General features: G+C 45.6%; 1 long non-coding RNA gene across 1 annotated transcript in view; it reads right to left on the bottom strand.

The window, feature by feature from the left end:
- Positions 1–1,137: 1,137 nt before the first annotated feature.
- The window catches only part of LOC309836211, a 44,395-nt gene continuing 36,435 nt past the window's right edge, over positions 1,138–9,097 (bottom strand). Inside the window, exon 3 of the long non-coding RNA XR_014298128.1 lies at positions 1,138–1,709. This is a non-coding gene — a long non-coding RNA (uncharacterized lncRNA). The remainder of the gene's footprint in view (positions 1,710–9,097) is intronic.

The raw sequence follows: 9,097 nt of genomic DNA, 5'->3' as shown, positions 1-9,097 counted from the left end.
CATCTGTTGAGGGACATTCAGGTTGCTTCCATGTTTTGGCTATTGTGAATAGTGTTGTTGTGAATGCTGAGGTGCACGTATGTTGTTGAATTATAGTTTTGTTTGGATGTGTGCCCAGGAGTGGGATTGCTGGTACATATGATAATTTTATGTTTAGTTTTTGAGGAACGTTCATACTGGTTTTCATAGTGGTTGCATCAATTTACATTTTCCCCAGTAGTGTAGGAGGGTTCGTTTTTCTGCACAGCCTTTCTAGCATTTATTTCTAGACTTTTGAATGATGCCCATTGTTAACACTATGAGGTGATAACTAAGTGTAGTTTTTTTTTTTTTTTTATGGTACGTGGGCCTCTCACCTCTGTGGTCTCTCCCGTGGTCTCTCCCGCTGCGGAGCACAGGCTCCGGACGCGCAGGCCCAGTGGCCACGGCCCGCAGGCCCAGCCACTCCGCGGCACGTGGGATCCTCCCGGACCAGGGCACGAACCCACGTCCCCTGCATCAGCAGGCGGACTCCCAACAACTGCACCAGCAGGGAAGCCCCTAAGTGTAGTTTTGATTGGGATTCTCTAATAATTAGCGATGTGGAGCATCTTTTCAGGTGCCTCTTGGTAATCTGTATGTTTTTGGAGAAATGTGTAGTTAGTTAGACTTTCTAAAATTGTGTATATTTTTTGATTTTTTTTGTTCTTTGAGTTGTATGAGCTGTTTGTATATTTTAGAAGTAAGCTCTTGTTGATCACATTATTTGCAGGTATTTTCTCCCAAAGTGTGAGCACAGGTTCTGGAACAACTGGATAGCCACATGCAGAAGAGTAAAGTTGGAACCTTACCTACCCTTCCGCCATATGCAAAATGAACCGAAAATGGACGAAAGGTCTATATGGCAGAAGCAAAATTATAAAACTCGTAGAAGAAAACATGAGAGTTCGTGTTCATGACCTCGGATTTGATCATGATTTTGTAGATCTACGAAAAGCAGAAGGAACAAAAGACACAATAGATGAACTGGACTTTTGAAAATGAAAAACAGTTGTGTATAAAAGGAGCAAGGAATAAGATAATCCATTATCGAAAATGGCGAAGATGTTTGCAAAGCATGTATTTGATAAAGGATTTTAGCCCACCAGCCAAGCCCTTGGTGGTCCAGTGGAGTGTCTGTGAGGCCCTGCCGTCCTCAGTGATTAGGGGATTTCAGGCCCCACAGCAGCCGAGGGGTGGACACGGGTCATCCTCAGCACCCTTAGGGTGTGAGTGTTGGATGGTTTTGAGCTCAGATGCCCTCCCATTACTGCCGTCTAAGGCTGAAGGTTTCAATATGCTTCTAGAAGGACACAGAGTATTTGCAAGTTTTTGAGAAGCAAGAGAACAGTCTTCAGTTTTCTGAAAGGGTATGTTATTCTTTCATATCATGACCATTTTCAGTTTGACTGTTAGGGATGCTCTCCCTGATTTCTGTGAGAGTGGCTATGGGGGTTTCGCTGTCTCCAGTCTCCTCACCAGGTGACAAGGGTAGTGGGGCTAGACCCTGGTGGACATTAGCTTCGCTGGAGACTAATGTAGACTCTCTGTTTGCGATTGAATGTGGATGCCCGTGGTTCTCTCCGTCAGCGATTCTCATGTCCTCCTGTGTCTCTCTTCCTGTTGTCCTTTAGTCTCAGATTTACGTGAAGGCCACCACTCACAGCTTCCGTGGAGCGAAGAGATTTCTCCTGGAAGGAAAGGTTCAGGAAAATCAGAGGGAGAAATAAAGGATGCAGCTGATTCCTGATTTGTGGTGATGCCCAAGCGGGTGAGGAGAGTGAGTGTTTTTTTATTAGAATTTTAAATCCTCCAAGTAATAGATTATTGGGAGGGGCATCCAGTGTTCTCCTGCTCATTGTAAGAGTGTCATGACTGGATTTTAATGCGGCAAATAATTTATGTTATAAATATGCGGTGGGGGGGGAACATACAGTTAAAAATGTTAGAGGTAACTGCAAGGGGTGTACAACAAACAAGGACCCAGCACCCTGTGTCCAGCCAGTGGCTGAGAGGTTCCTACCGTGAGTCGCAGTCTCTTGGAGGGTGGAGTGGCCATGACTTTCCTCCTGCAGGTGACCGTACACAGGCAGATCGCATGTGGAACCACTGTATTGCAGAATGTTTGTTAGAGTGGCTGCTGGCACATAGTTGGGTAGAGATGCGGACAACAGAGAACTGCTCAGTAGCCTTGGAGAACCCCGGAGTGAGGCCTTAGTAAGGGCCAGTGTCATGTCATTACTTAGGGCCAGCATCAGGGCCAAAGGTAAGACCATTGTCAGGGCATTAGTGAGGGATATAATTAGGGTGTTTGTTAGTTAGGTAAAGAGTCAGGTTATTAGTTACAGACAGTGTTAGGGCCTCAGGTAGAGAATTTGTTTAGGCGTTAGTGAAGAAGAGCATCGGAGCTTCACCCATATTACGGAAAACGTCAGGATATTAGCTAGGGGCAGCTGCTAGGCCTTAGTTAGGGATAGTGTCAGGACCTCAGAGAAAATTTGACGGCTCTAGTATAAGCCTGTTGAGGCCGTTAGTTAGAGACACATGAAAGACTTTCTTAGGGATATATTCCGGGCCTTAGTAATGGTCAGGATAGGGGTATTATTTAGTGACAGTAAATGTTATGCGTGACAGCTTCAGGGCCATAGTTAGGGAGAGCATCAGGGCCTCACGCAGAGATAATGTAGGGCCTTAGTAAGAGAGAGTTCAGGTCGTTAGTTAGGGACATCGTAAGAGACTTTCTTAGGGACATAGTTAGGACCTTAGTTATGGACAGCATCAGGGCATTATTTAGTGACAGCTTAGACTATAAGGGACAGCATCAGGTCCTAAGTTAGGGAGAGTGTCAGTGTTTCACTTAAAGATAACGTGAGAGGCTTAGTTAAACACAGTTCAGGCTGTTGCTTAGGGATATATGCAGGACCTTAGAGGTAGTATCATGGTCATAATGAGAACCAGTGTCAGGGCATTAGTTAGGGCGAAAACTAGGGTGTTAGTTAGGGAAAGAGTCAGGTCATTAGTTACAGAGAATGTCAGGGTTTTAGGTAGGGACAGCGGCAAGTCGTTAGTTAAGAAGAGTGTCAGGGCGTTACTTAGGGGTAGCGTCAGGATGTTAGTTAGGGAGAGTCAGGAGATTAGAATTTCAGATTCTGAGGTAGAGATAGTGTCAGGGTGTTAGTTAGGGACAGTGTCAGACACTTTGGTAGGGATATATTCAGGGCTTTAGTTATGGACAGGATCAGGGTGATATAGAGGAACACCTAAGGGTATTAGGGACATCTTCAGGGCCTCAATTACCGATAGCATCAGGGTATTAATTAGGGAAAGAGTCAGGCTATTAGTGTCCGTGCCTTACATAGAGAGAGTATTAGGGCCTTAGTTAAGGACAGCTTCAGAGACATACTTAGGGACATATTCTGGGCTTTAGTTATGGAGGGGATTAGGGTGTTAGGGAAAGAGTTGGACATTATTATAGACAGTGACTGACAGTGTCTCAGGTAGAGACATTGTTTGAACGTTAGTTAGGAAGAGGGTCAGGGTCTTTGTGAGAGACAGGGTAAGGCTAACAGTGAGGGACATCTAAGGCTGTTAGGGACATTGTCAAGGTGTTAGATTGGGCCAGCATCAGGGCTGTAGTGTCGACTAGTGTCAGGGCATTAATAAGGGAAAAAAGTAGGGTGTTAGTTAGGGAAAGAGTCAGGTCATTGGTTACAGACAGTTTTAGGGACTCAGGGAGAGTGAGCATGAAGGAGTTAGTTAGGAAGAGCATTAGGGTCCCAATTAGATTCAGCATCAGGACGTTATTTAGGGCCAGCAATAGGGCCTTAGCTAGGGACAGCGTTGTCAGGACCTCAGCAATAACTTGAGGGCTTTAGTAAGAGACAGTTCAGGCTATTAGTTTGGTTAGGGACACTTCAGAGACTTTCTTAGGGATATATTCAGGGCCCTAGTAACAGAATCTGGGTGTTATTTTGTGACTGCTTAGGCAGTAAGGGAGAGTATCAAAGCCTAAGTTAGGGAGGGTGTCAGCGTTTTGGGGATAGTGTTGGGGATTTTGTAATTTATAGCTTAGGGCATTAGCTAGGGACAGTGTCAGAGTTTTAATGACGGACATCTTCAGGGCATTAGTTAGTTATGCAGAGGAGCAGGTCCATACTTGGGATCAGTGTGAGGTCGTCATTTAGGGGCAGTGTGAGGGCCTTCTGTAGAGAAAGCATCAAGGCCCTTAGTTTGGAAGAGGGTCAGGGCCTTAGGATAGGGTCAGAGTTGTCTTCAGGCATATATTCAGGGCCTTAGTAATGGAGACGTTCAGGATCGGAGTGAGGGACATTGAAGTCTATTAGAGATATCGTCAGGGCCTTAGATAGGGTTAGTGTCAGGGCTGTAGTTAGGACCAGTGTTAGGGGGTTATGTAGGGAGGAAATTAGTTATAGACAGTGTCAGCTTCTCAGGCAGAGACTTCAAGGTCTTAGTGAAAGAATCAGAATCTCAGGTAGGAGCTGTATCAGGGTATTACATACAGTGTGAAGGCCTTAATTAGGGAGAGTTTCAGGGCCTCAGAGAAAAACTTGAGGGGCTTAGTAAGATACACTTCAGGTTGTTGGTTAGGGACATCATCAGGGCGTTAGTTATGGACAGGGTGAGGGTATTATTGAAAGACAGCTCAGGCAATTAGGCACACCGTCAGGGCTTTGGGTGGGGGCAGCGTCAGGGAGTAGTTGGGGAAAGAGTGACTCAGGGTTTTAGTTAGAGACAGTGTCAGGTTCTTCATTAGGCACACTGTCATGACCTCTGGTAAAGATAAATTGAGGGCCTTAGAGACGTTTTGGGTCATTAGTGACATTGTCTGGACGTTAGTGTTGTCTTTTGTTCATCATGTATGGCGTGAATCAGGGCATTAATGAGGGACAGGGCAAGTTATTAGGGATTGTGTCAGGGTGTTAGTTAGGGAATGTGTTAGGAAGTTGGTTAGAGAAAGAGTGATGCCAGTAGTTAAAGACAGAGTCAGGGAGTTAGTCAGAGACAGTCTCAGTTTTTAATTAGGGAGAGTGTCAGTGCATTAGTTATAGATAAGTTGAGGGTCTTTGTTAATGACAGCCTGCAGGCCTCAGTTGGAGCCGGGTTGACGGCCTTGGGACTAAATTTAGGGCCTTAGGTCGGGACAGCATTAGGGATTTAGTTAGCATAAGAGACTTGACATTATGTAAAGAGAAGGTTAGGCTGAGGTGTAGGAATAGCGTCAGAACATGACGTAGGTTTAGTGTGAGGACCATACCTACTTAGAGTATCAGTTCCTAATTTAGGTGCAGTGTCAGGGCTTCAGGAAGGGACAGCGTTAGAGCCTGAGTTAGGGAGAGTGAGAGGGCGTGATTGAGGCCTGGAGTCAGTGTCAGGGCATGATTAAGGAGCAGCATAAGGGCCTCGGGAGGAACAGAATGAGGGGTTTGTTAACGATATTATCAGGGCCTGTGGTAGAGAGAGCGTCATGGGCTCAGGGACAGCGTCAAGGCTTTCTGTGGGACAGTTTCAGGACTTTAATAAAACATGAGTCAGGATATAAGAAGCTCAGGATACTGTCAGGACTTTAGATATTGACGGTAGCAGAGCTTTAGTCTAGTCAGGGAAAGTGTCAAGGCCTGAGATAGCTAGGAGTAGCATCTGTGTCTGTTTTATGTACTGTGGCAGGGCCTGAGTTAGGAATAGTGTTAGAGCGTCAGTTAGGGACAGTGTCACGGCCGTGGGACTAAATTCAGGGCCTGAGGTATTCACAGCATAAGGGCTTCAGTTAGCATAAGAGGTAGGAAAGTTGCTAAGTTTTGGGATCGTCTGAGGAAACGATCTAGGGCAATTGTGAAGACATTAGTCACTGAGAGTATCGGGGACGTATTAAGAATTAGTGTCATGGCTTCAGGTAGGGACAGAGGGAGAGTGCCAGGGACTGAGTGAGGCTTTTTGTCAGGCCGTTAGGTGAGGACACTGTCAGGGCATGTAGGAGGTGTATCAGGGCCTTTGTTGGGTCAGCAATATGGTCTTAGTTAAAGACATGATCAGGGTTTGAGTTAGTTACAGCATGAAGGGGTCACTTAAGCATAGCTACAGGGCCTGAGTTAGGTAGAGCCTTAGGCCTTTACTTACGGACAGAGACAGGGCTTCCTTAAGGACAGTGTGTGGGCCTTAGTTAGAGAAAGTGTCAGGGACTTAATTAGTTAGGGGGAAGCATTAGGGCTTCAGTGAGGATAAGAGGCAGGTAATTAGCTTGGGACAGAGTTAGTTTACAGGTCAGGGATAGTGTCACAAAATGACCTAGGGATAGCGTCAGAGCCTAAGTAAGCTATGCCAACAGGGCCTAGTGAGGCCTATCTGTAGGGCTTGAGTGAGGGACAGTGTTAGGGTAAGATGTAGCAGTAGTACAGGTGTCTGTGTAGGATCAACCTTTGTGTGTTCGTAGAAGATACTGTCAGGGCCTCACTTAGTTATGGACATTGTCAGGGTGTACTTTGGGATAGTTTTAGGAGATTGGTAAGATATGGGTCAGGATATTACCTCCGAATAATGTCAGGACTTTAACTTATTGATGCCTGAAGGGCATTACAGGGGGAGCATCAGAGCCTTTGTTAGCTCCAGTGTGAGTTAGGAGGAGCCCGCAGGCCTTAGTTAGGGACAGGTTCACGACTTTGGGACTAAGAGTAGGACTAACTATAACTTGAACACTTACCTGTACCGTCGAATGCTAATGCTAAACCGTTGTTTTACGGAAACCTGTACTGTCCCCATCCCCTAACCCATACCCTAACCCTAAAATGTTGTCGTACCCTAACCTGTACCCTAACCCTTACCCTAACTCGTCTGCTAACACTATCCCGTACCTAACACGTACGCTCACCCTAAACCGTTGTCGTACCCTAAACCATACCAGTTCCCTAACCCTTACCCGAAGCCTTACCCTAACCCATACGCTAACACTGACCCGTACCCTAATACGTACGCTAAGCATAAACCGTTGTTGTACCCTAACACGTACGCTAACCCTAAACACTTGTCATACCCTAACCTGTACCCTAAGCCGTCCCCGTTCCCTCACTCTAACCCTAATCTTAACCCAGCACTAACACTAACCTGTACCCTAACCCTTACCCCAAGCCTTACCCTAACCCGGACCCTAATTCTAACCCGTACACTAACCCATACCCTAACCCGTAGCTAACCCTAAATCGTCGTCGTACCCTAAACGGTACCCTAAACCATCCCCGTTCCCTAACTCTAACCATAACACTTACCCGAAGCCTTACTCTAACCCGAACCCATTTCAACACATACACTAGACCTAAACTGTCGTCGTACCCTAACCTGTACCCTAAACCGTCCCTGTTCCCTAACCCTAACACTCACCCGAAGCCTTACCCTAACCTGGACCCTAATCCGAACCCGTACACTAACCCGTACCTAAGGCTAACCCGTACACTAAACCTAACGTTAACCCCGAACATAAACCATACCGCGATCCTAAGCCATACCCTAACACTAACCCATACCATAACCCTAACCCTGAACCATACTCTAAACCGTACAATAATCCTAACCCGTATCCTAACCCTAAACCTTACCCTAAACCCTAATACTTACCCCTAGCTTAATTTTGTTTTTTTGTATTTCAAAAAATATTTTCTTGGGTTAAAGCAAATTAGTATAACAACAAAATAGGGGGCTTCCCTGGTGGTGCAGTGGTTGAGAATCTGCCTGCTAATGCAGGGGACACAGGTTCGAGCCCTGGTCTGGGAGGATCCCACATGCCGCGGAGCAACTAGGCGATTAAGCCACAACCACCGAGCCCATGCATCTGGAGCCTGTGCTCCGCAACGAGAGGCCACGATAGTGAGAGGCCCATGCGGCGAGATGAAGAGTGCCCCCTGCCCCGCTTGCCACAACTAGAGAAAGCCCTCGCACAGAAACTCAGACCCAACACAGCAATACAAAATAAATTAATTAATAAACTCCTACCACTCCCGAAAAAAAAGAACAACAAAATAAAACAGAAAGTAACCTGAGTGTCCCTCAAAAAGCTAAGTCTGAAATAGTCGGTACTTCTGTTCTATGGACTGTTATGTAGCCTACAAAACGTGTGAGAGCTAAATCTGTTTTTCTACAGTGAGAAGCATGATATTCCAGATGTATAGAAAACCTGGATAAAATGAGAACTCTACACATTATGCTGGTCGTTTCAGTAAATGGGAAAGGATGGCAAGTGGTAAAATATTATCTTTTCCTTTCATCTTTTTAAATTTCACTTTTTACAAAGAACTTCAATTATAATTGTACTTTAAAAAAGTAACAGTGGGGCTTCCCTGGTGGCGCAGTGGTTGAGAGTCCTCCTGCCAATGCAGGGGACACAGGTTCGTGCCGCGGTCCGGGAGGATCCCTCATGCCATGGAGCAGCTAGGCCCGTGAGCCATGGCTGCTGGGCCTGCACATCCGGAGCCTGTGCTCCACAATGGGAGATGCCACAACAGTGAGACACTTGCGTACCGCAAAAAAAAAAAAAAAAAAAAAAACCAATGGAAATTTAAAAGAAAAAAAAAATATTTTGTGTTCAATTACATTTCATAGAATTATGAAATGCTGCCACCCTCTGGCCGTTACCTGCAAAACCAGCTGTAAAACCTATGCCAATTGTCACTTCATTTGAACAAGTACTGCAGGGTTGTAAAGGAAACCTGCCCTCATCATGCCTCGAGGGAGGTAAAGGCCAAAATATTTCAATATGTGGCACATATTTCAAGAAAACCATTTGAAGAACTAAGCTGTAATAACCGTTTGAAAAATAAAAGGACATGCCTGAAAGCTCAATTTCAAGGGATTATGAGACATATGCAAATCCAACCACACAGAGGTATCAGTTCACACCATTGAGAATAACCATCAGGAAAGAAACTACAAACGATCAATGCTGAAGAGGTTGTGGAGAAATGCATACCCTCCATTTGAAGTGGGACATAACCTGGTAAGAGCCACTAATGGGAACAGAATGGAGGTGCCTTTAAAAGGTAAACATTGAGCTACCATATGATCCAGCAGGCCCACT

This window comes from Grampus griseus (genome assembly GCF_964374135.1).
Source record: "Grampus griseus genome assembly, chromosome: 1".
NCBI classification, from domain to species: domain Eukaryota; kingdom Metazoa; phylum Chordata; class Mammalia; order Artiodactyla; family Delphinidae; genus Grampus; species Grampus griseus.
The sequence above is the reverse complement of the archived record's forward strand: the minus strand, read 5'-3'. Positions and strand labels throughout refer to the sequence as shown.